General features: G+C 36.5%; 1 protein-coding gene and 1 non-coding gene across 2 annotated transcripts in view; one reads left to right on the top strand and one right to left on the bottom strand.

Annotated features, from left to right (window-relative positions):
- RSBN1L (round spermatid basic protein 1 like) overlaps window positions 1-24519 on the top strand; it is a 79754-nt gene that overhangs the window by 2467 nt on the left and 52768 nt on the right. The gene's annotated exons all lie outside the window — the stretch shown is intronic.
- On the bottom strand, window positions 23867-23939 carry TRNAG-UCC. Its single transcript has one exon. It is a non-coding gene; the product is annotated as a tRNA-Gly (tRNA).

Here is a 24519-nt window from a genome sequence, read left to right as displayed (position 1 = left end):
AGAAAAAACTAAGTCAGTGAGGAGGACTGCTTGCAGTGTCTTGATTGTAAACTTCATGGTGAAAATCTGATCCAGCCCCCAAACTCCATTAAACAATTAAGCTCCTGTATTTATTAGTAGAATTTTTTTTATAAGTTTTCAGTCAGAACTGCTGCATTTTTACATTGGCTACCTCTCCAGCAGAAGTTATTTGCATTAAATGAAAGTGTGTGTGTGAAAAGTAGGGCATTTAGTGAATGTTACTTGAGTCAGAAGCATGATTTTTTTTTTAAAACCCCTTATAAAAGATGGGTCAGTTCAGATTGAGGACAGACCGTTGACTGCATATCTGCAAGTTAAAAGTGATGGGCAGGGGGATTATAAAAACTTAGCAGTCTAGGTTCATTAAGTATAAGGACTGATGCCTTACACACCTAAAGCCTCTGAGGCCATCTTGTCATAGTGCTGGAGCTGACTTGCATGATAACCTGAGTCATCAAGTAAAAGTTCTTTCTTATAAAAAGAAAAAGTGGAAAACATCTTAAATTTTTAAAACTATGAATAACCAAGTTCTGCTGTATAAAGAGGTCATCTACTAAAGAGTTCACACCCCATTTTCCTGTAAGACAGAATGAATTATTAACTGTTAAGTGTAGAAGATAAAAGTGAATATTTGCTGGTGTCCACCATTTAACTTATAGCAAAAAATAGAACAGACATATTACTAGATAGTAAGCTGCCTTAACTGCATCCAGTAACCAATAAAACTTGTATCGATTTTCTGATTTTTGTTAGCATTTTTGTTTTGCCTTTATTAACTTACTTCCTTAGAATGACCCTGCAAAGGATCCCAAGACAAAACCAGGGCATTTCACTAATTTTTTGCCTTGAAAGTGTAGTTACAGAATTTAATGAAAATAGAGGCTTTCCTTAGAATTGAATAATTTGGTATATGTAAATATCAGTGATTTTAAAGGGATAGATGTTCAAAGATTTTTCAAACTAGGCTTTTTCTTCGTCTTTCTAATACTGTTATTCTGCAATTTTAGATTAAATTCAGGTTAAGAGTATTCATCATTCTGACCAAATATTTGTCACTGGTGAGATAGTAGTTTACTGTGATTTTATTTTATTGTGTAACCTTTTGTTTTTTATGCTTTGTTTTTTCATTTGCTAAGTTTTGTCTCTCTCTGTCTTCTAGCAGCTCTATAAAATGCTTCTCAGTACAATTTTCCACATGGTCAAATCTGTCAGATAAACTTAGCAGTTCCATTTATTCCTATAGTCATCCCTTCTATAGCTGTCTTTCTTCCCGCTTTATTCTGGTTTGTTCTCTGAGCCTGCCTCAAAGCTGTCATCTTGGGACATTCTGGGAATTTGTTTCACTTTTGTTGAGTCCTTTTTTCCTGGATCCCATGCCTTCCTTTTGGTTTGTTCCTTCATTTTGGCTTGGGAAGGTTTATTTCTTCTAACCTCACGCTTGACTGTTGGGCTGTTGAGAGATTTCTGTATTGGAAATTATTTTCCCTTAAAAGTTTGGAAGTGTTACCTTATTGCCTGGCTTCCAGTGTTGATGTTGAGAATTTTGATCTCCAAACAGCTGTCTTCTGTTCTATTTGGGAGATTTCTATCCTTTAACCAAGTTTTAAAATTTCAGATGTCTTTTTAAAAAAATATTTTATGGACTCTTCTCTGTTTCCATATTATAGCATTTTATTTCTTTTTCACAGGTACAGCATCTTCTGTTATCTCTTCAAGGATATTAATTATAGTTTCTTTGGCATGTTCTTCCATGCCTTGCATTGTATCTGCTTCCTCTAACTTTTTTTCTGTTTGTTTTGGTCTCTTTCTTTTTGCTCAAAGCTTTCTTCAGATCTGTGTGATCGTTAGCAATTCCTTTATAATCAAGAGAATGTTACAGAGCTGATTGAAAGCTCACTGGGCATGCATGAGCATGCGTGAGTGCCCAGTCACCAAGTCCTGTCTGACTCTTTGCAACCCACAGACTGGATAGCCCTCCAGGCTTCTCTGTCCATGGGGTTTTCCAGGCAAGAATACTGGAGTGAGTTGCCATTTGCTTCTGCAGGGGTTCTTCCCGATCCAGGGATTGAACCTGTGTCTCTAGATTTGCAGTCGGATTCTTTACTGTTGAGCCACCTGGGAAGCCCTCTCAAAGCTTGGTGACTAATGAACTCCTTTGTTTTTTATCTTTTGTTTGTTTGTTTGTTTGTTTTCCTCTAGGTGGTGGGTAAGAAGGCTTTCAGTTTCTTCCTTCATTTTTCTGTTCATCTGTATAAACGGAATAATGGAGAGAGGAGAGGATTGGCAGAAGTAATGAGTTTTGATGTCAGGTTCTAATGCTGGGTATGAGAGGACAGCTACAAATCTCACTGATTTATAACTTTTCAATTTGTCTCCTCATACCAGCACGTCATTTCTCCCTTTTTCTGTGTGTGTCATCCCTGAGACGAGCCACACTCTGATTCAGTTTTGCGGAATACCTCTCATTCCCTTAGGAGTGTGTGTAGGGGAGTGGGGGGCGTGTGGAGCGGTGGGGAGGGTGAAGCAGTGTGGCTCTGTCATCTTGCCTCTCCCAGCACCTCAGATTTCTAAGCCTTTCTGAGGTACTGCAGAGTAAGCAGAGTTGTTTCTTATTATTTCTTTCTATGGAGATTTATATTAACCTTCTTTCATTATGCCAGGTCATTTCCTATTCCACCATCAGCTTTCTGTCTTTATAAGTTGCATTTCAGGTTACAATTATAATTTCACATAGTTATGTTAAAAATGGAATTTATGTTTTTAATTTTTTTTTTCCTTCTCCTTATTGGTAGGGTCTGTTTTTCAGGAAGAGATCTTAAATTTTAGCCTTATTTTGATTTGTGCCTATTTGTGGGACACTGGTGAAATGACTTAATCTTTTTGAGCTCACACTCATCTGTTATTATAGGTATCCTTTTTCACAGCATGAAATTACATGAATCTGGAATATTGTAGGCATTTATGGGCATGTTAGTCCCTAAGTCTTCTTTCCTATAGAAGACATTGGAGACATTTAGTTTCACTTAATTCATGGGTAGGTATAACCTGTATAGTTTTCCCATTGGTATCCAGGTTTCTGAGAATTTCTGGTATTAGTTTGAGCCATACTAACTTGTTCAAAGAAGTTTACATTTCAGAGGTTTACAGTTAACAGAAACTCAATCATTTTTCACCATCCTCAAATGAATTAAAAATTTCAAATTATAGATAAACTATATAAATAGTATCTTGAAAAAATAGTACTTGGTTTTAGAGTAAATCAAGATTGCTGGGAGAAATATCAATAACCTCAGATATGCAGATAACACCACCCTTATGGCAGAAAGCAAAGAAGAACTAAAGAGCCTCTTGATGAAAGTGAAAGAGGAGAGGGAAAAAGTTGGCTTAAAGCTCAGCATTCAGAAAACTAAGATCATGGCATCTGGTCCCATCACTTCATGGCAAATAGATGGGCTAACAATGGAAACAGTGAGAGACTATTTTTTTGGGCTCCAAAATTACTACAGATGGTGACTGCAGCCATGAAATTAAAGACGCTTACTCCTTGGAACAAAAACTATGACCAACTTAGACAGCATATTAAAAAGCAGAGACATTACTTTGCCAACAAAGGTCCGTCTAGTCAAAGCTATGGTTTTTCCAGTAGTCATGTATGGATGTGAGAGTTGGACTATAAAGAAAGCTGAGTGCAGAACAGTTGATGCTTTTGAACTGTGGTGTTGGAGAAGACTCTTGAGAGTCCCTTGGACTGCGAGGAGATCCAACCAATCCATCCTAAAAGAGATCAGTCCTGAATATTCATTGGAACGACTAATGCTGAAGCTGAAACTCCAATACTTTGGCCCCCTGATGTGAAGAACTGATTTGTTGGAAAATACCCTGAAGCTGGGAAAGATTGAAGGCAGGAGAAGGGAATGATTGAAGGCAGGAGGAGAAGGGGACGACAGAGGATGAGATGGTTGGATGGCATCACTGACTCAATGGACATGAGTTTGAGTAAGCTCCGGGAGTTGGTGATGGACAGGGAGGCCTGATTTGCTATAGTCCATGGGGTTGCAAAGAGTCAGACACGACTGAGCAACTGAACTAGAGTAAAAAGAATTCTGATGAAATAATTGTGGCTTATGTAAAATTTGTGTGTGTGTGTGTGTGTGATTAAAGAGAATTAATAATAGAAGTACATTCTTACCAACTAAAGTAATTTTTTATCTCTTTAAACATTATTATTTCTGAATACATTAAACTTTATGCATATTATTTTTTTTTGAATTGTAGGTTGAAAATATTTATCATGAAAAAATTTAATACTAAGAAAACCAGAGCCATATGACTTCTGGGTCTATCCATCATCCTGTTTTCAACAATTACCAACAATTTACAATACATGTTTTGTTTCTTCTCTATTTATTTTTGTTTTTTGCTCAAGTATTTTAAAACATATGCTGAATATATATCATTGACCCCCAAATAATTAGCATTGAATTTTTTTTCATTATAGAATAATGCTTGTAAAATTTCAATAATTCAGTATTGGTACTTTAAAGAGGGGCTTCCCATGTGGCGCTAGTGGTAAAGAATCTGCCTGCCAATGCAGGAGTCATTGGGTTGGATTGGATTGGATCTCTGGGTCAGGAAGATCCCCTGGAGTAGGAAATGTCACGCCACTCCAGTATTCTTGCCTGGAAAAACCCATAGGCAGAGGAGCCTGGCGGGTTACAATCCCCGGGGCTGCAAAGAGTTGGACACGATTGAGTGACTGAACAGATACTTTAAAGACTGAAGTTTTCATCCACTCCCAAACTGTCAGAAACAGTATTTCTATGTCCTGAAATAAATATGCTTATGTATTTTTTAGATTCTTTTTCAGAAATTATTTTTAAAAATTCTTGTAAAATACACAGAACATGAAATTTACAGTTTTAGTCATTCTTAAGTGTATAGTTGGAGAAGGCAATGGCACCCCGCTCCAGTACTCTTGCCTGGAAAATCCCATGGATGGAGGAGCCTGGTAGGCTGCAGTCCATGGGGTTGCTAAGAGTCGGGCACAACTGAGCAACTTCACTTTAACTTTTCACTTTCATGCGTTGGAGAAGGAAACGGCAACCCACTCCAGTGTTCTTGCCTGGAGAATCCCAGGGACAGAGGAGCCTGGTGGGCTGCCGTCTATGGGGTCGCAGAGTCGGACAGGACTGAGGCGACTTAGCAGCAGCAGCAGCAAGTGTATAGTTACTGGCATTAAGTACATTCAAATTGTTAGCAGCCACCATCACTGCACCATCCATTTTCAGAACTTTTTTCTTCTTCCCAAACTGAAACTCCATACCCATTAAAGAATTACTCCTCTTTTTCTTCCCCACTGCTCACCCCAGCCCTAGCCTACCACCATTCTACTTTCTGTCTGTCTGAATTTGATGACTCTTAAGTACCTTGTATGAGTGGAATCAAAGTATTTGTTCTTTGTGACAGACTTACTTCACTTACCATAATGTCTTCAGAGTTCATCCATGTTGCAGCATGTGTCAGAATTTCCTTTCTGAAGGCTGAGTAATATTCCATTATATGTATATACCACATTTTGTTTATGCATTCATTCTTTGATAGATGCCTGAGTTCTTCTATTATTTTGGTATAATGAATAATGCTGCTATGAACAGGGTGTACAGATACCCAATTGAATCCCTGCTTTCAATTCTTTTGGGTGTATACCTTAGAAGTAGAATTGTTGAATCCTATAATAATTTTATTATTATTGTTGTTGTTAAATTTATAGTTTGCCCATAACTATTTTCTGTAGCAGTTGCACCATTTTACATTCCCACCAGCAGTCCCCAGGGGTTAGGTTAACTTTGTCGTTTTGTTGTTTTTTAAAGGTTAACTCTTTAGTATCTGAAAACTAAATAATCTAAGTAAGCAGACACACCTCCATAACAGCTAATTGATGCAGGTATTTGCAAAGTCATTGTGCATTCAACCACATCAGTATAGGGGGAAAAAAAATGAGGGGTTTGGTAGGAGAAAGAAAGGCTTTTATTGAGTGCTTGTCAGGTGCCATGGTGTTAGCTTAATATTTTTCCATTAAAACTTGGAGAATTGTTTATCTTTTACAGAATTGCAAAGCTAATGTGTGAAGAATTTGGATCAACCCTATCTCTGCCAAGATCTGAGCCTAGTTTTTTACACAGTGCTTCAGTTAACTTGACTTTTTTCCTTTTAGATTGTGATAACAGGAAGAGAGTAAAGATGAACTTTATTTTTACAAATTATTTTTCCCCTAACTTTTTATTATGAAAAAATTTAGAATTCAGAGAACTTGAAAGAACAACATGATGATCTTGTGTAGATTTTCCTTACTGCATTCCTTCTATTTTAATATTTTATCATATATTTTCACTGAATCATTTGAAACTGAATTGTAGACATCATGACACTTCGTTCTTAAATATTTCAGCCATCATGTCCTACAATTAACTACATAACCATAATAATAGAACACTTAAGAAACTTAATATAACCAGTCCATACAAATTCTTCCAGTTTCCCTCAAACCCCTCATTGTACTGAAACAACATTTTCTGTTTTTCTTTTTTTTTAATCTAAAATTATTCTGGTTACTTTTTCAATATGATAAGTTGACTTTTTGAAAATACCAGTTTAAGATATTTGTTATCTTATAGATTTTTATATTTTTATGATTTTTAAACAGTTTGCTTTATTGTGGTAGTATTGAATTTGTTTCTTTGTATTTCTTATACACTGAAAGGTTTAAAGGCATGATTGATTTCAGATTAAATAGATTGAGTAAGAATATTTTACAGATGTGCTTCATATTATAGCCCATCAGGAGGCCTGCAATATTCAGATTTTGCTATAAGTAATCATGTTACATTTGATCACTTGGTTGAGATGACCAGTGTCACAATTTTAATAGTTTATTTTTCACCTTGTATTTAGTTTATAATCTGTGGGGTGAAACTTTGTGAATATCTAATTTGCCAATTGTCTTTTACCTAATGACTTCAGCATTACTTCATGATCCCTGCTTGAATTAGCCATTTCAGTTCAGTCGCTCAGTCGTGTCCGGCTCTTTGCGACCCCATGAATCACAGCACGCCAGGCTTCCTTGTCCATCACCAACTTACAGAATTTACCCAAACTCATGTCCATTGAGTCGGTGGTGCATTCTAGCCATCTCATCCTCTGTCGTTCCCTACTCCTCTTGCCCTCAATCTTTCACAGCATCAGGGTCTTTTCAAATGAGTCAGCTCTTCTCATGAGATGGCTAAAATATTGGAGTTTCAGCTTCAATGTCAGTCCTTCCAGTGAACATTCAGGACCGATCTCCTTTAGGATGGACTGGTTGGATCTCCTTGCAGTCCAAGGGACTCTCAAGAGTTTTTTCCAACACCACAGTTCAAAACATCAATTCTTCAGCACCCAGCTTTCTTCACATTCCAACTCTTACATCCATACATGACTACTGGAAAAACCATAGCCTTGACTAGACGGACTTTTGTTGACAAAGTAATGTCTCTGCTTTTTAATATGCTGTCTAGGTTGGTCATAACTTTCCTTCTAAGGAGTAAGCGTCTTTTAAATTTCATGGCTGCAATCACCGTCTGCAGTGATTTTGGAGCCCCCCCCCCAAAAGTCTGACACTGTTTCCACTGTTTCCCCATCTATTTGCCATGAAGGGATGGGACTGGATGCCATGATCTTAGTTTTCTGAATGTTGAGCTTTAAGCCAACTTTTTCACTCTTCTCTTTCACTTTCATCAAGAGGCTCTGTAGCTCTTCACTTTCTGCCATAAGGGTGGTGTCATCTGCATATCTGAGGTTATTGATATTTCTCCCGGCAATCTTGATTCCAGCTTGTGCTTCCACCAGCCCAGCGTTTCTCATGATGTACTCTGCATATAAGTTAAATAAGCAGGCTGACAATACACAGCCTTGACGTATTCCTTTTCCTATTTGAAACCAGTATGTTGTTCCATGTCCAATTCTAACTCTTGCTTCCTGACCTGCATACAGGTTTCTCAAGAGGCGAGTCAGGTGGTCTGGTATTCCCATCTCTTGAATTTTCCACAGTTTATTTTGAACCACACAGTCAAAGGCTTTGGCATAGTCAATAAAGCAGAAATAGATGTTTTTCTGGAACTCTCTTGCTTTTTCGATGATCCAGTGGATGTTGGCAATTTGATCTCTGGTTCCTCTGCCTTTTCTAAAACCAGCTTGAACATCTGGAAGTTCACTGTATTGCTGAAGTCTGGCTTGGAGGATTTTGAGCATTACTTTACTACTGTGTGAGATGAGTGCAATTGTGCGGTAGTTTGAACATTCTTTGGCATTGCCTTTCTTTGAGATTGGAATGAAAACTGACCTTTTCCAGTCCTGTGGCCACTGCTGAGTTTTCCAAATGTGGTACCATATTGAGTGCAGCACTTTCACAGCATCATTGTAGGGTTTGAAATAGCTCAACTGGAATTCCATCACCTCCACTAGCTTTGTTGGTAGTGATGCTTCCTAAGGCCCAGTTGACTTCACATTCCAGGATGTCTGGCTCTAGGTGAGTGGTCACACCATTGTGAATATCTGGGTCCTGAAGATCTTTTTTGTACAGTTCTTGTGTGTATTCTTGCCACCTCTTCTTTTTTTTTTTTATCTTAAAAAAAAAAAAAGCAAACCCTTGTGTGGAGGCTGACTTTCAGTAGATCGCAGCGAGGGAGCTGCTCTGCTACGTAGGAAACCCCGACCCAAAAGCAGGTCGTCTACGAATGGTTTAGCACCGGGTTCCCCACGAACGTGCGCTGCGTGACGGGCGAGGGGGCGGCCGCCTTTCCGGCCGCGCCCCGTGTCTCGGGACGAAGGGTCTCCGCCCCGGACCCGGTCCTGACGCGCGGCGCCGCGCCCCGAGGGACGCGGGCGACGGCCCGCCGGCGGGGACTCTTGCCACCTCTTCTTAATACCTTCTGCTCCTGTGAAGTTCATACCATTCTGTCCTTTATTGAGCCCATCTTTGCATGAAATGTTCCCTTGGTATCTCTAATTTTCTTGAGGAAATCTCTAGTGTTTCCCATTCTATTATTTTCCTCTATTTCTTAGCCATTTCACTGGAGGTTAAAATGATGCCAAACTATTTCTAAATAAAAAATAAATTAGTTTTGGGGGTGGAAAATTCAGAGTAAATCGCTGCTCTTATATTTAGGTTAAAATTTGGCTGTCTGTTTCTACTTTGGGCACTTTGTGTGCCAAGGTAAATACTATAAATTCGTTGATATGAATAGAATCTTAACGGTAAATACCTTTCTTGAATTCTTAATTCATAATAATTTAAATTTTGTAAAGCTGCGTTTCAGAATGCTTTTATTTAAAGATTGATTGTTATAGTCTGGTTACTGTAACTGGTAATCTATTATAGTATTGGTAAATGGACCAAAAATAAAAAGCCCTATTTACTTTTTAAAATTATTTTTTAAATTATGAAAGTTTGATAACACATTTACAGGAAACTTGGAACATACAGAACAAAGTTACATATAGTTCCAATATATATTACGATGTTTTTAAGTAGACAAATTAAGATTTTTAGTTGGAGTTTCAATATCAGACGCTCAAAAAGTAATAGAGTGAATAGAAAGGTAGAAGGATATAGTAAACCTGAAAAGCACCAGGAACCAATTCAACATAATTAAGATTTATATAATTTTCACACAACAGCAGGATACAAATTCTATTCAAGTTGCGATAGACTGTAAACCAGGAGACACTGGAACATATCCAGGGACATAAAACAAGGTGCAAAAATGTCATGGTCTAAAGGTATTGAAATCATACAGAGTCTGCCTCTTGTATCACTGTGGAATTATGTTAGAAATCAGTATCAAAAGATACTTGAAAATAACCCACATTTTTTAAGGTGCAATGTGACATTTACCAAGAGAGATCTTTGACTTAGCTATTGAAAAAACCTCAATAAAGTTAAAAGACCAAAAAGCACAGAGGGTGATTATAAAAAAGAAAGCATGTAAATATGAAATTAACATCAAAGATGTTTAAAAAACCGCATGTGTTTGGAAATTAAATGTCCACCTTTAAATGATGTCTGTGTCCTAGAAGCCATAACAAAGAAAATCAGAGAATATCTGTAACAGGATAAAAATGAAAAGAGTTTTATCAGAATTTGTTGCATGCCACTGAAGCTGTTCAATGCAACTAAATAAGATGTGGAAACTTGGTTAAGTTATGAAAACAAAATAATGGACAGTAGCATCAAATGTTGTGAAATTTGAACAAAATCTGGAGTTTAGTTAATAATACTGTATACATGTTAATTTCCTGTTTTCCAGATGCACGTTAGAGTTATCTTGGAATTTTCTGAAAAATAACAAATGCCCAGGTGGTGGTGGTGTTTTTTCCTCCAAAGCTCTAGATGTGATTTCTAGTGAACAACCATACTTAAAAGCAATTAGACTATATGATGAGCATAGTTTGTTTGCCTTTTTCTGTTTCATATTTAGTGCTTCCATTTCATTTATTTTATGTTTTCCAATTTCTCTTTTTTTTTGTTCTTTTCAAGCCTTTATCAAGTATAGTAGAAAAGCCCTCTTTTTTTAAACATAATAACTAACATTAATAGTGTTAAATATTATATATATTTCAAAATTATAATCTCTATTCCATTATGTCCTCTTTGGGCTAATATGAATTGAGTATATGCCTATATGAATCCCTATTTATTAATTTGATTATGTTAGTTGTTACACAACAGGTATTGTTTTAGCCATTTTATGATCTTTGCCTTGTATCTGATTAAAGAAAGTAAATAGTACTTTTTCATTAAAAATTAATTTTATCGGTCCTCTTTGCAGTGTCAATTTCAGTAGCTGCTCTTGCCAGCTTTTTTAAAGAACAGATAGATACACTTTACATGTTATTTAATTCAGAGCCACTTTGTCTGGTTTGACACGTGAAGCAATATTCTGGAAAGCACATGTCCTTGATTTATTTTCTGGCATAATTTGCTGATGAACTTTATATCTTAAGGGAATAAATAGCATTTTTCAGTTTTCTCTTTTGAGGATAATGAAAATGTCAGAATTAGTAAATTCTGTCTGCCTTTTTTGAGATGGGCTGCAAGCGGATGCAATGAGTACTTAGGTGCAATTTGAGCTAGAATATAAACTTCTTGAGGACAAGAAGTTCTTTAGAACTTCTTAAGAACAAGAGTTAACATTTATAGAACTATACTTAGCAACTTAGAACTATACTATACTTTATATAGATTTAATTTTTACATCTTTAGTTAGATAGTAACCTTTTGAAAGTGCTTTACGGAAGCTCAGAATAATTGAAGTAACTTGCTGAGGGATATAAAATAAAATAGGTCTTTAGATAGTTTGACTTAAAAGCTGTAGCTCTAAACTACTGTGTAAACTGTGTTAATGTTTTTAGTATCTCCTTCATCCAGAATTGTACTTTGCATTGTGAGATAGTTTGCCAGGTAAATGAACTGGGTTTGATGAAAAATTGGTTTTTAAGTAGGAGGATAGTATATTCTAAATGGTATTTTAGGGACATTAATTTGGTAGCATTGTATAGGATGAATCACCTGGGAAAATGAGTCAGGAATATTTGACACAATTGTAGTAGAGAATTGAAGTGACTTTAGTGGTAAAATGATTGGTACTCCTGGACATGAAAAGGGAAAAAAAAGTTTAAGAGGGAATGTATGATAGGACATCATGGTTTTCAAATAAATAGCAAGAAAGGAGGATTTATATGTTATTTTATGGTTTCAGATGAAGGGAATGAGCATTAATTGAAAAATGTTGGGTACACCTGTAACAGAACTGGTTCAAAAAGATGGATGTAAGTTTGAGATTCAGGCAAGTACCCTGTTAGAGTTCTGTTATCAGATGCATCTCAAATTAGTAGTGAGTCCATGAATAAGGTTTAAAATTGTTGTTATGTGGACTGGAGATTCTGCCCAGTTAGCATGTATGTGCTTTTGTATATGTATATGGAGGGCTTTTTCTGTGAGGAGCAAATAATCTAAGATCATTAGATTTCAGGTAACCAGCTGTTCCGTTTTGAAAAGACCTCTGAAGACCCCAAGATTAGACATGGTCCCTTCACCTTTACTCTGTTCCTCAGTTTAACCATTTACATTCCATTTGTCCTTCCTCTTTTAGCCTCCCCTGCCATTTTCCTTATCTCTGCTGTAGCCGTTTTAACATTTGCTTTAGTTTTTACAGTTATTATTTTTACTTACTGTAAAACCATTTTACAGTAATCTCTCTGGCTTTGTTAATGACCCTGTTAGTTTTCTGGTGTCTCTTGTTGGCACTCCTCAGATTTTAGCTTAGTCCAGAGTTTCAGATCTGTGTATTCAGTTGTCTCCTTGACATAACCACTATTGGATGTTCCATAGAACTGTAAGAGTAATATGTTCACACCTCAGTTGTTTTCCTTACCCACATTTGTCTTTCTGTGTCTGCACCTTATCTTAGTGCTCAAGTTTGAAAACTTGATTCTATGCTTGTCCTTTATCAGACTTGAAAATAAGTCTTTTCGCTTCTAGCCACTCTTTCACATATATCTATTTTACTCCTTCCGTTCTGTTAGTATTATTTGAAGGCTAATTAATCTCAAGCCTAATTAGCTCTAACCTAAATTATTGTATAACTCCATCCTCATTGGGTTCTCTACTTCATATCTATGATCTTTGAATTCATTCTTCATTCTACAGCCTAAGTGATAACTAGGGATCTAAATGCATGTTTGATCATGTTACTTTCTTGTTTATAAGATAATGTTAAAATTCTTTAAAATGTCTTCTAAGGTTCTGGATAATTTATATTCTCGTTTAACTCTCTAGCTTCTGCTCTGTGCTCCTTACTGCCTAGAACTTTCTCCATCCATTATCCTTCCATCCCTAGTTCCACACTTCTACTCCATTGAACTTACTTATCTTTTCAGACTCAGCTTGAAAGAGATGCCTTTGCTACTCTAAACTACATTAGGTTTCCTTGCTGTCTCTTCTTATATCTCTTTGCATCCTGTCCTGAGTTTCTTCACTTCATTTTTTTTTTTCAAATTTTTATTGGAGTATAGTTGGCTTACAGTTTGGCGTTAGTTTCAGGTGTATAGAAAGTGAATCTGTTTTGCGTATATCCACTTTCTTAGATTTTTTTCCCATATAGACCATTAAGGGAAGTATTGAATGGAGTTCGCAGTGCTGTACAGTCCTCATTAATTATCTGTTTTACATATAGTAGTGTGTGTATGTTAGTCCGTTTTCCAATTTATCCCTCCCCCCACCCCACTTACCTCCTGATAACCATAAGTTTATTTTCTGTAATTGTATCTCTGTTTCTGTTTTGTAGGTAAGTTCATTTGCAGCCTTTAGATTCTACATTAAGCAATATCATATGATATTTGTTTTTCTCTGTCTGACTTCACTTACTGTGATAATCTCTAGATCTATCCATGATGCTGCAAATGGCATTCTTTCATTCTTTTTTAATGGATGAATAATATTCCATTGTATATATGTACCATGTCTTCTTTATCCATTCCTCTTTTGATGCACATTTAAATGTTGCTTCCATGTCCTGGGTACTGTGAACACTGGGGTGCTTGTATCTTTTCACATTTGCAAGTTACGGTTTTCTCCCCATATATGCCCAGGAGTGGGATTGCTGGAGCCTGTGGCAGCCCTGTTTTTAGCTTTTTGAGGAACCTCCATACAGTTCTCCGTACTGCTCGTATCCCTGTGCATTCCCACCAACAGGGTAGGAGGGCTCCCTTTTCTCCAGACCCTCTCCAGTGTTTATTGTCTTTAGATTTTTTGGTGATGGACATTCTGACCAATGTAAGGTAATATTAATACTTCATTGCAGTTTTGATTTGCATTTCTGTAATAGTGACGTTGAGCATCTTTTCATATGCTTTTTAATTATCTGTATGTCCTCTCTGGAGAAATGTCTGTTTAGATCTTTCATCCATTTTTTTGATTGGATTGTTTCTTTTTGTGATACTGAGCTGCCTCGGATGTTTGTGTATTTTGTAGATTAATTCCTTGTCAGTTACTTCATTTGCAAATATTCTTTTTCCCATTCTGAGGTTGCGTTTTCAGTTTCTTCACTTGTTTAATTGTCTTCTTCACTGGACTGTAAGCTCTCCGGAATCTGGGGCTGTGATTATCTTGTTTCAGGTCAGGCCTTCAACCTCTGGATACTCTGTAATTTGGGGAATGAATGAGTTGCACTATATTTCAGCGGGTTTTTGCCTGCTGAGAAGAGATGTCTGATTGTAGTTTAGGAGAGTTTTGGCAGGTTATTTCAAGTGTGAAGACAGCAGAAAAGTGATAAAGAGATGAGCAGCTGACGAGCCGCTCACCAGCAACGGGCAGGTTGTCAGATGAGCGCAAGAGGCGGGTGTTAGTGGCGTGAGGAATAGAAAGAAAATGAACTGAGTGGGTAATGCTGATTTAATGTTTGACTAATCTTGAATTATCACAATTACTGTATTATAACACAAAATTGTAATTAGAAAAGATACATGCACCCTTATGTTCATAGAAGCACTATTTCCAATAGCTAAGGATTGGAAACAACTTAAATGTCTGTCAGCAGGTGATTAGATAAAGAAGACATGGTATGTAACCACAGTGGAATATTACTCAGCCATTAAAAAGCATGAAATAATGCCATTTGCAGCAACATGAGTGGACCTAAAGATTATACTAAGCGAAGTAAGTCAGAAAGACAAATAGCATATGATATCACTTGTATGTGGAATCTAACACATGACACAAATGAATATCTGCAAAAGAGAAACAGACTTACAGACATAGAGAACAGACTTGTGGTTGCCTAGGGGAAGGGATGAGTTTGGGATTAGCAGAAACAAAGTGTTCTATATAGGATGGAAAAGCAAGGTCCTACTGTATAGCCCAGGGAACTATGTTCAGTATTCTGTGATTAAACCATAATGGGAAAGAATATGAAAATATGTATACATGTACACAAAGTGCAGCAACAACGGTTGTGAAATTAACACAACCTTGTAGAGCGACTCCACTTCAGTGAAGGAAAAGCTCCCTGTTGCACCTCAGTACTCTCCCACTTCTTCTAGCCTGGGACTGATCTGTTTTATGTTCCAATGGTTTTGCCTTTTCCAGAATGTCATTTAAATTGAACTATCTGATTTTTTCATATTTGGCTTTTTTCGTTTAGTATATTGCTTTTGAGGTGTTTCATTAATCAGTTCAGTCTTTTCTGTTTCTAGTAGTCCATTGAATGGATACACTGCACTTTGTTTTTCCATTTGCCAGTTAATGAACATTTGGATTGTTCCTGGTTTTTGATAATTATGAATAAGCCTGCTATAAACATTCACATACAAATCTTGGAATGGATATATGTTTTCATTTTTCTTCAGTAAATACCTAAGAAGTAGAATTTCTGGTTTGTATGGCTAAGTGCAGGCTTCCCAGGGTGGTGCAGTGGTGAAGAATCCATTGACCACCTGTCAGTGCAGAGACACAAGAGGAGACACAAGCTGGATCCCCAGGTCAGGAAAATCTACTGGAGAAGGAAATGGCAACCCACTCCAGTATTCTTGCCTGGGAAATCCCATGGACAGAGGAGCCTGGTGGGCTATAGTCCGTGGGATCTCAGTCAGACATGACTGAGCATACCCACACACGGCTCGGTGTATGTTTTAACTTCATAAGGAACTGTCAGACTTTTGTAAAGTGGTTGTACCATTTTTCATTCCCACAGCCCTTTGATATTGTCAATTTACTAAATTTTAGTCATCCTAGTGGACGTGTAGTGGTATTTCATTGTGGTTTTAATTTGCAATTCCTGATGAACATCTTTTCATGTGCTTATTTTCCATCCCTATCTCTTTTTTGGTGCACTGTCTGTTCAAATTGCCTGTTATTGGATATTCTCTTCTTATTGAATTGTGAAAGTTCTCTACATATTCTGTGAACAAGTTCCTTACGAGAGATGTATTTTTACAAATGTATTCTCCTGGAGATGTATTTTTACAAATATATTCTCCAGTTCTGTGGCTTTTCATTCTCTTAATATTGTCCTTTGCACTTTTTCACAGCAAAACATGGTAATTTTGATGAGGTTCACTTTATAATTTATTTCTTTTATGTTTTGTGCTTTTTGTGTCTTAACTAAGGGAGCTTTGCCTAACCCAAGGTCATCCAGGCTTTCTCTTGTTTTTTCTTTTAGATACTTTATAATTTCAGATTTTACGTTTGGGTCTGTGATGCAATTGAAAAATTTTTGTATGTGAGGTTTGGATAAGGTTCCTTTACTCTTATTTTTCCTTTTTGATTAACTAGAGAATTATTTTGTTAAGAATCCTTCCTCCCACCCTAATCTCACAGAGATTTTAATCAAATATATTGATCAAATAAGGGCAAATTATAATTATTATAGAACTACTTTTATACTTAAAGCTACATGTGGGGACTTCCCTGGTGGTCCAGTGGCTGAGAGTCTGCGCTCCCAATGCAGGGGTCTCAGGTTCAATCCTTGCTCAGGGAACTAGATAGGTCCCACATGCTGCTGCATGCTGTTGCAACTAAGACCCAGAGCAGCCAAATAATTTTTTTTTAAAGCTGTATGTGTATTTTTACCTATTATATTCTTTTCTGTCTCTGTAAAATTTATTGATAGTTAATACAGTCTGTGAATTTTCTTGTATTTTGCTTTATTTTGGGGAGTTTTTTTTCCAGATTATTACTGGTATATATAGAAAACTTGATTTTTCTACATGTACTTGATAACTGGGTATATAATTTTGTAGCAGTGAAAGGTTATCAACTATTTATAATTAGGAACAGATTGAATTACAGTAAGATTACTTTGTAATGTTCAGAATGATTTCTTTGTGGTCCATCAAGCATTGTGTTTGTCTTTAAAATCTGAGGTCTCTAGGAGCAGATTATAACTCTTCAGCTTAAACATTTTTAGTATTTATATGCTATGGCAGGTGTTAAGAAAAATGACTAAATCAGTAACACGTACTGTCTGCCTTCAAGTAGCTTAAACTCTCTATCAGGGTACTAGAAAAAGTAGAGTATTTAGTACAATAAGTTAAATACCACAAGACATATGAAAAGTAATGATGGTACCTAGTGGGAGTGGGGGCAGGTAGATATTAAGAAAGGGAAAGAAGATGCAGGAGGGAGGGAGGGATGTTTGAGAGAAACTTGGAAAGACAAAGTGGTAGGATTTCAGTAAAGAGAGAAGAAGCTCTAGGTAGAGCATTATATGAAGCATAATGTTCATGGAGCTCTGTAGGAAAACTGAACTGTGCAGGGTCACGGATACTGAAGCCGGAGATAATCTCCAGATGTTTGATTCTCTTTATAGCTTTGACATTGTATACTGCTAAGCATCCTTATATTCTAGCCCTTCATCTTAGATTTTAAAATATCAGTGTGTTTTTATGATACTCTGCTTTAGCATTTCTGTGAAGTCAGTGCATGTCTTGTATATACATAACTTACCCCAACTTTTTTGACCATAAGATTTTGTGAAGGCTGCAGTAGCTATTGCCGTGTAACAAACCTAAAACTTGGAGGCTTAGAAGAACAATTGTTTTAGTGTGTCTAATGATGTTGTGGGTCAGGAATTCAGCAGGATTGGCTAATTTTGTTACCTTCAGGGCTGACTGGGGTTGTTTGAGTGTGTGAGTGAGTGAAGTCGCTCAGTCGTGTCTGACTCTTTGCGACCCTATGGACTGTAGCCTATCAGGCTCCTCCGTCCATGGGATTCTCCAGGCAAGAATACTGGAGTGGGGTTGTTAGTGGTGTTTATTTGGTAGCTAGTCATCTGGTGAGTCCAAGATGATTTACTAATGTACTCATTGCCTTGTGAGAGATAATGAGATGCTGAGCTGGGCCCCCTCTCTCTTGTCCTCTCAGAGCCATTTTACATGATCTTCTCCGCATCACGATAGTAGGATTTTTACATGGCAGAAAGAGACCAAGACACCTGGGTAGAAACAGCAAGCTTTTCTAACATAGCTTTGGAAGTCTGAAACAGTTCCTCCCTGTGTACTTATTAGGACCTTAATAGATAAATTTGTTTTGTAAAATTTTATTTAGAGGATATCCTACATTGAACTGAAATACATAAATTACCTATAGGAGGGTATTTAGTGGTATTAGCTAAATATATAACTTTGAAAATTTAGAACATTAATTGGTTGGTTGTATGAAAAAATATAATTAGTATATAATAAGAGCAGTTATTCCCACATGATATTACATTAACCAGAAAGAACTATATGATTTACTGTTTGCATTATAGAGTATAATTTTTATTAAATGATTGTATAATGTTGACTTAAGAGGTCTTGAATGTCCCAGGTTCTGTGTGTCACATTTTATATGACAGCTATAGTATAAGATTCAGTGACTAGAGTGATTTAATTCTGTCACCTAGGTACCAATTATAATATCTCACTACTTCATATCTTTGTTTTACAATATATTGGAAAAAAGAAGAAGTAACTGTACTTCTGCTTTAGAAGCAAATTTTTCTTGCTAGCTCATTGAAGAAACCTTGACCTGAATTTTTTTTTTTTTTAATGGAAGAAAAGGGAGCCCAAATTTCTTTTCCATGGTATGCCTGGCTTGACTTTCATGTAGGTATATAAATATTTATTTGTCTTTCCTGTTACTTTTCTTTTGGTGTTCTTGGGACTACTATTGCTATACTGATTTGTCATTCTGTATGTGCTACTGGCTTCCCAGGTAGCACTAGTGGTAAAGAACTTGCCTGCCAGTGCAGGAGACAGAAGAGAGACGAGTTTGATCCCTCTCGGTTGGGAAGATCCCCTAGAGGAAGGCATGGCAACCACTCCAGTATTCTGGAGAATACCAGAATTCTCCGGTGCCTGGAGAATCCCATGGAGGAGGAGCCTGGTGGGCTATAATCCTAGGGTCGCAAAGAGTCGGACACAACTGAAGCGACTTAACACACACACACACACACACACACACACACACATGCATGTTACTAGATGCTTCCCTGATAAAATCCCACTATTTGCCTTTAATAATAATAGCAAAATTTATCAAGTGCCTTTAATATACTGGGCATAGTGTTGGAAATAAGCACATGTTGCCTTTAATTCTTCTAAAAGCAATCTAAAAGATAGGTGCTGTTGCCTTCGACAGATGAGAATGCTGTGGCACAACACAATTCCGTAGTTTGTTTTATATGCGTTGGTCAGTTGGTGGCAGAGCTGGAATTTGAACTTAATATGTCTAACGGCAAAGCCTGAGCTGTTTCGACGGTACAGTAGACCACTCTATTTGAGGTTTCATTTTCTGCAGTTTCAGCTACTTGTGGTCAACCACCATCTGAAAATATTAAATGGAAAATTCCAGAAGTAAACAATTGATAAGTTTTAAATTGTGTACTGTTCTGAGTAGTGTGATGAAATCTTGCAACATCCTTCTCCATCCCTCCCAGGTGGGGAATCATGCTTTTGTCCAGCATATCCACACACCACACACACTACCCACCTGTCAGTCACTTAGCAGCCATCTCATTTGTCAGATCTACTGTCCTGGTTTCACAGTACTTGTATTCAAGTAGCCCTTAACTTTACTTAACAGTGGCCCCGAAGTATAAGAGTTGTGATGCTGGCAATTCACATGCTCTCTTGCTGTGCCTAATTTATATATTAAACTTTATTGTAGATACGTATGTACACATAGGAAAAACATTGTATATGTAGAGTTCAGTACGATTTGTGGTTTCAGATATCCAACTGGTTTTGTACCATAGCCCCCAGGATATGGGGAGACTACTGTATGACAATCTATTTAAAGTTTCTTAATCCCCTCCTGAAGGAGACGTAAGAATTGTAGTTTGAACTTCCTCTTAATATCTTCATGTAGAAACATTTTTTGCATTACTGTGTAAAACATAGGATGTTGTTACTGTATAAGTATTGTACTAAATATTTCCCCTTTATAGGGGAAAAAAAAACATAGAATTAAGGAATACTAGAAAAGGAGGAGTCTTCAGAGATCAGTTTTTATTGACCCTGATTATGTAAGAAGCAGCAGAAGCTCCACAACTCTCCCTCAATTCAGCAGTTCACAAGCCCCTGCGTTCTTAGTTGACTGGGTCTGCGTGTTTCTTTCAAATCTCAGGATTTTTAATGTATCAGTTTTTACAGTTACACCCACAAGAACAATTCACCCTGATTTCAGGAATTTCCCTCCATGTGGACGGGTAAACAACTCTAGGGGAGTCAGGTGTTTAAATACCATTTGCCTCATGTCTGTCAGATCTCAGTCATCCTTTAATCAGGAAGGAAAAGTTTTCTTCTTTTCCTTCCAAGTTTCTGAAGCCTATTTATACATTTCTTCCCTTGTCATACAACTCTATCTACTGGGGAAGACTTGATGCAGAACTAGAACTAGTGCTTTTATATGTGCCCGCTATAAGTTGGAAACTATCCCTTAAGTACCAAAAAAAAAATTTGTGGTAAATAATTCTGTTTGTATTTATTGCTTTTTATAAAATAATTTATGTATGTTCTTATATTACATCGTTGTTTTTCTAATTTGTCCTCTACTTCTCTCTTGTGTGGATTCAACAAGCATTTACTGCCTGCTGTACCCTTGGCCCAGTGGGGGAGAATGCAAAGAGGAAAACTGTTTATATTTCTTGTTTTTATTAGAGTATTTATAGTTTAATTGGAGAGATAATTAGCTGTAATGAAATGACACTCTGCATTTGTTATTCATCTTGTTTGTTTCTTTTTCTGCATATTGACCTTTTTTTTTTTTTTGTCTTCTGTGACTGCTGATCCTTTAGATGCTTATCACTAGTAATTTGTTTCTATTTACTTGAACCGTTTTTTTCTTTTGCCCGCTGGAAACTTCATTCATATTGAACGTTGTTTGTATGCAAAACATTTCTAGGTTCTATAGAAGATATCAAAGATGAGTAACGTGATAACTACAAAAAAGTTTATAATCCAGTAGGGCAGATGGAGTAGCTACATAATCAGAATTTGAATCATAAGACAGAGAGGCAGTGATAGTTTTTATTAATAGTTGTAGGGATGTAGGAGGGCTTAATGAAAGAAGCTGAATTTCATCTAGATCTTACAGGACATACAGGATTTTAAGGCAGAGATGGAGTGGGCGAAGACATTCCAGCTAAATGGTATTAGCAAAAATATTGGAGTGAGACATTTGAATAATGAGTCAGAAATTCTGGAATCTTACATATATACGCATGTAGTTGAGTAGTAGAATAAGTTATTAAAAGATAAAATGAGCTTTGACTGAGGTTCTGGAATGCCATAGATTGGAAATTTTCTTTTTTTGGTAGGATTTGTTTGTTTAAAGCAGAAGAGAGTGACATGAAAAACTGTCATTTCAAAGAATATTTGGTCACTGTGTGTTCAGTGGATTGGTGGAGTGGAGAGAAACTCGAGGTAGGAAGGTCACTTTTTTCAGAAGGTAATGAATCAGTGTTTGTGGTAGCTATGGAAAGGGAAGAAAGATAGACATGTTTTAATAGAAAAATAGACTGAACTGAGCAGGTGACTTAATGTTAAGGGGAAATGGAAGAAGGACACATAATAAAGGTTTCTGAGAATTTTTTGAATTTGAATGTTGGAGGATGTTGTGCCATTAGTATAAAGAGAGAATTAAAAGGAGAGGTTAAGCTTTACTTATATGAGAAAGATGATAATTTTGTTGTTAAGTATTTCTTATAGAGATGAAGGCGCGAGGGGCTTGGTAGAAGAGTTGGATTGAGAGATTATTTGGGGTTTCATTCACCTAAAGTTATAGTTTAAATTATAGGATTGCATTTTAGAGGAAACACAAAAGAGAAAGCATGCCTAGAATAGACAGACCCTAGGGGAGTGTGCAGATTTGGGATGATGAATTGTGAATTAGTGAGTCGTCAGATAGGCTAGTTCAATTTCACTGAAACTTCAGTACAGTTTTTGATGAGGAGGTTAATAATATCTGTTGCAGTAAGCACTAAGGGAAAAGGGCTGAGAAGACATTGGATTCTGTGGTCTTGATTGACTTTGTTGGGGAGGGAGTGTGATAAATGTCCTCTTTCCCCATCCCACTGTATGTACAGTATTTTCTCTTTATTGTACCCTTTTATCTTTTTCTTTCCATTTATGTTCTTACAATTTTTGTAATTTACTTTCCCTTTTGCTTCCCCACTTCAATTCTGTATCATTTTTCTTCTGCTTCCTGCTTCTCAGATCTTATTTCCAGCTATGCTTATTCCTGGGTGGGGAATGGTCACAGGGGAGGAGATGACAGTTATTGCCCAGACCAGTCAATCTCATGGACTGCATTGTTGCGCTGTGAATCACGCCACGTATGAAAAACAAGTAAAACATTACATGAAGCTTGTTTGAGGTTTGTGCTACAAGAATGTAATGTGGCTGATAGCTTTAGCATGAATTTCTCCCAGCATTTCTTAAGAACTGCTCTGGTGGATTTTGATGACTTTTCTATTAAAAAAAAAAAACAAAAAAAACCAATGAGCCTATATGAAGATCCTTCTTTATACCAAAAACCGTGTCTTAATGAGTCATAATGAATGGCATTTCTTTTTGTTAAAACCTTACATTTAACAAATTATGTATATATGTTTACATATTCAGAATATATATATATGTAAATATATAAAAATATAATTGTATTGTGTTTTCACCTTTCTTTTGTTCTCTTTTTGAAGTATAATGTAATCTTGAGGTAATGTGTGTAAAGTAAGACAGAAATACATTTGAATAGTTATAATGAAGGGAGGACTTTGAAAAAAGTAAGATTATTTGTATGTATGTTTATTACTTCATCACATATTAATTCATTGTTTTATTTTGAAGTGTCCTTTTCTCTTTTCTCTTTCCTTCTAACATGCCAGAAGTGATTCTAAATTTTTCTTAAGAAATAATTTGTTTGAAAATAATTATCAAAAAAAAAAAGAAAATAATTATCAGTTCTTCCTTCAGGGAGACATGGTTTAGGCTTAAGAGCTTACACATGTCATGCATAGATATGAATCTGTTTCTGTTGCAGGAATGTTAAATACTTGAGACATGCTTGAGATAAAACCAGGAGTGCCCTTGTTCCTCAGTTGTATGTGTCTGTCCTTCCAGACCTTTCTCTTGCATTTACATGTATACATTTTTACATACATACACACTCACAGAAAAGAATATGTAGTTTATTTTTAAAAGCCTGAACATCCTATCTACACTTTTCTGTAACTTGCACTTTTTTTTTTTTCTTACAAACAATGTATATTTACGTATCCCACCAGGCTCGTCTGTCCATGGGACTTGCCAGGCAAGAATACTGGAGTGGGTTGCCATTCCCTTTCCCAGTGTAACTTGCACTTTTTAACCTAACAGTGTGTCTTCGAGCTCTGTCCATTACATAGTGTTAAGTTTATGTACACAACTTTGTGTGACTGTGTGTTTTTCTTTTAATTAACTAGGTTTTGTTCTTATATACTTATATGAAGTCTAAATTTCAATAAGCTTTTAGTTTTAGAGCAGTATTAGATGTACAGGCATGTTGGGGACTTCGTATAGAGTTCCCATATGTGCTGTATCACTTTCTTATATTATTAAAATCTTAAACTTGTATAGTATATTTGTCTTAGTTAACGAAACATTATCAATACATTAAAGTCCATATTTTATTCAGATTTCCTTAGTTTTTTTTTAAAAATATTTGTTTATTTGGCTGCATCTGGTGTTAGTTGTGGCACACAGAATCTTCGCTGCAATGTGTGGAATCCAGTTCCTTGACCAGGAATCAAACCTGGGCCCCCTGCATTGGAAGTGCAGAATCTTAATCACTGGACTACCAGGGAAATCCCAGATTTCCTTATTTTTTACCTAACTTCCTTTTTCTGTTCAAGGATCCTATTTAGGATACTACATTTTAAAAATTAATTAATAATTGCTATCTAGAGATCTTTATTTTTAAAATTTTACTCTTTTTTTTTTTTTGCTTATACATATACCTTTTTTTCCCCCCCAGAATTCTTTTCCCATATAATTTATTGAGCAGGGTTTTCTGTGCTACACAGCAGGTCCTTTTTGATTATTTATTTTAAATATAGCAGTGTGTTCATGTCAGTCCTAAACTCCCAATCTAATCCTCTCTCCCACTCTCCCCCACACCATAACCATAAATTCCTTCTCTAAGTCTGTGTCTGTTTCTGTTTTGTAAATAAGTTTTTTTGTTTCGTTTTGTTTTTTGGATCCTCATATAAACAGTATCATGACATTTGTCTTTGACTTACTTCATGTAATAATCTCCAGATTCATCCATGTTGCTTCAGGTGGCATCACTTCATCTCTTTTGGCCAGTATTCTCTCTCTCTACGTCTGTCTCCTCTTTCAGATTTCCTTCCCGTTCAGGTCGTCACAGAGCACTGAGCGGAGTTC

This window comes from Cervus canadensis, chromosome 3 (assembly GCF_019320065.1).
Source record: "Cervus canadensis isolate Bull #8, Minnesota chromosome 3, ASM1932006v1, whole genome shotgun sequence".
NCBI lineage: Eukaryota > Metazoa > Chordata > Mammalia > Artiodactyla > Cervidae > Cervus > Cervus canadensis.
Note: the sequence above shows the minus strand (reverse complement) of the source record. Positions and strands in the feature narration are given on the sequence as shown.